We start from the raw sequence: 3,115 nt of genomic DNA on the forward strand, positions 1-3,115 counted from the left end.
GAAGTCTTTAGTTTTTAATGCAATCTAATTTACCTAAAAATATATGTGTATGTTCCCATGCATATTCCAACAACTATATATTGTTCTGTTGGTGGCGATACAAAATACTTAATTTTATGCCCTATAACTTGGGAGAAAATCAAACTTAGAAATATGATTTTGTTTTTGTTGACTAGTTTTTGTACGTAATATTGTAACATGTAGCTCTTGTACCTTATGCCCGACTGAAACTGAAACAAGAGTCAAGAGACTCAAGACTGGGGCATTTGAAGAAAATGAGGAACCAGCAAAATATTCCCACTCTAACTATCTTCCTATGTACTAAAATCCAAAAGCATTGCTTCCTCTATCTATAAAGGAAGAAAGAACTGCATCATTCATACTCATTTCAAATTCAATTAGCTGTAAGAACAGCAAAATCAAAAGCAAGCAAACATGACTCAGATTGTTTCTAGAACTTGCATCAAACCTTCTTCACCTACTCCTCACAACCTCAAAACTTTTAAACTCTCTCTTCTTGACCAACTCTCTCCGCCCATCCATGGCAACACGACCTTCTTCTTCCCCACCGATGTAGGTGCAGCCACTAGCCACCACCAATCCCAATTTGGAATTCTCACGTAAATCCCAACTCCTCCAGCAATCTATATCCGATACCCTCACCCGCTTCTACCCCCTTGCTGGCCGCCTCCTTGATGCCTCCACCATCGACTACAATGACGATGGTGGGTTCTTCATCGAAGCCCGATGTGATAGTCCGCTTTCCGACTTCCTTAGCAAACCAAACTTTGAGACACTTGATCAATTCCTTCCCACCACTGATCCTGAAACCCTGGAATTGCCCAAGGGTTCCATGTGGCTTATCAAGTTCAGCTGCGGTGGCACCACTGTTAGTGTTTCCCTTTCACAAAAGATTATCGATATTGCTTCGCTACTAACGCTGTTAAAGAGCTGGACCGAGACATGTCGAGGTTTGAGTGAACCTATTCTCCCCAATTTCACTGGATTTTCTCTCTTGCCGCCTAAGGAGATTCCAGGAATGTCAGCGTCTGTGAAAATTTCCGGCGATAAGTTCAAAATCGGGAGGTTCGTGATCAGTGCCTCTAAAATTGCAGAGCTTAGAGAAAAAGTTATAAGCATGATTGGACGAGAGCAACACTATCCTTCACGTGTAGAACTAGTACTAGCGAAACTCTGGAAATGTAATGGCAGCGGTTGTCAAATCAAAAACCGGGTCTTTCAAGCCCACCGTGTTGTTTCAAGGAGTGAACCCCCGCGGTAGAATGGACCCGCCTTTGCCTGACACAGTGTTTGGAAACTTCGTGTGGCCGTTTGCGGTGATTGTTGAAGAAGAGAGCGACCTAGAACTACACAAGCTAGTGCAAAGCATGAGGGAGACAAAGAATGACTTCCTCAACAACAAGGCAAACAAGTTCAGAGGGGAAGGAGGTTTCGCGGCTCTAATGGATGCTCTCAAGGAGAGGGCAGAGATCTTCAGGAATAGGAAGGAATTGGTGGTATACAAATGCTCAAGTTGGTGCAAATTTCCATTGTATGAAACCGATTTCGGGTGGGGCAAGCCGGTATGGAACACAAGCTTGTGAGTAATACCATTTCTTTGCAGGATACGACTGACGGTGACCTTGGATGAGGAAGAGATGTCCACATTTGAACAACATGAGGAGCTTCTAGAATTTGCTTCAGTGAACCCCAGCATTGATGTTTGATTTCGCTAGTAACTATTTAAATTTAGGCCAGAATACAAAAAACACTTTCTAAATTTTACTGCTTTTCATTTCAACCCTCTAAGTTTATATCAAGTCATTTCACTCTTTTAAATTTGAAAGGCACTCAATTTAGACCTCTGTTAAATAGTCATTCAATTCTGCTGTTAACACTTCGAAACAACACCCTTTTTTTACTTATTTTATTTTATTTTTAATTAAATAAAATTTAAAATCATGATCAGTCGAAAACGGCGTGGTACTAAAACAGAGCAACAGAGGGAGATTAACAAACTAACAGAAAAAAATGACCATCTATTAATTAACAACTAATCACACTAAGACACCTGTATTAGCAAGCAAAGTGCACACCACATGCCCATTATAAGAATAAAAACAGGTTATAGAAAAACTACATACAGCTTAAGAGCTGTTTACATAAACGACTGTAGCTTTTGTCAGTCTTCTTCTTTATCTTGCCGTTGACTCGATTCTCTTTGTGTTTGTGCTTGGCCTGATTGTCCCTCTTGTTCTCGATATTTTGAGACAAGGAACCGAGAAAGCTTATAAAGGACTACTATATACATTTTATGAAAAGCTTGCTGTCGATATTCTTGATCTTTTCAACATTAGAGCTTTCTATGAACAAAATCTTTGAAAATTCAACAAAAGTAAAGGAAACAAAAATATATTACTACTGGATTCATCACACGCGCTTTGCAAATGCAATAATACTCTTTTTTTTATTTTTAATTTAGTGTTATAATGTTTAGAAGTGATATAAATAACTATTGTATTTTTTTTTTTTTTAAGAAAGAGGAAAGTAATATGGACTAATATTTAAAAATGAGATAAAGATAGTGTCTTAGGTTTTAGGTTGAATGGAGAAGTTAAAATAAAAAGGCTAAAACTTAAATTATTCTTTTAGCTAGTTTGTATTTTTTAATTTAAATTAAAATTATTTAACTATTTTCTCAAAAAAAAAAAACTAAAAAATATAGGTATTTTAGACGGTTTAAGAATTTATATGAGAATATTTTAGCACGCAGAATGTTAAGACCCAAACAAAAGATCCTGTTATTAATGGTATATGTTAATTAGGGGAAGAGATCTTAATTGCATCGGATGCAGAATTACGGGATTGGGAGACAGAACAATAGGAATATTTGAATAATTAACTTGGAGTCTTAAAATATTGTAATTGTAAGTAACTAGACATGAACTTTTTACTTTTTTTTATTTTTTATTATAAGTGAACAATCCAATGGAATTCTAATTCTGATAGGGCAGCCTGTGATCAAGAATATCGGGGGCCAACTTGGCTTCACTTGTTGTCGTTGCCCCCCAGACCCTCAAGCTCCCTTGCATGGTCTCTTCATTTAACTTCTTAT

General features: G+C 37.3%; 1 pseudogene; it reads left to right on the forward strand.

The window, feature by feature from the left end:
• Positions 1 to 435: 435 nt before the first annotated feature.
• Positions 436 to 1,727, forward strand: LOC112005455 (vinorine synthase-like; annotated as a pseudogene).
• Positions 1,728 to 3,115: the final 1,388 nt, after the last annotated feature.

The sequence above is a fragment of the Quercus suber genome, unplaced genomic scaffold (genome assembly GCF_002906115.3).
Source record: "Quercus suber isolate HL8 unplaced genomic scaffold, Cork oak 2.0 scaffold_497, whole genome shotgun sequence".
In the NCBI taxonomy this organism is placed as follows: Eukaryota; Viridiplantae; Streptophyta; class Magnoliopsida; order Fagales; family Fagaceae; genus Quercus; species Quercus suber.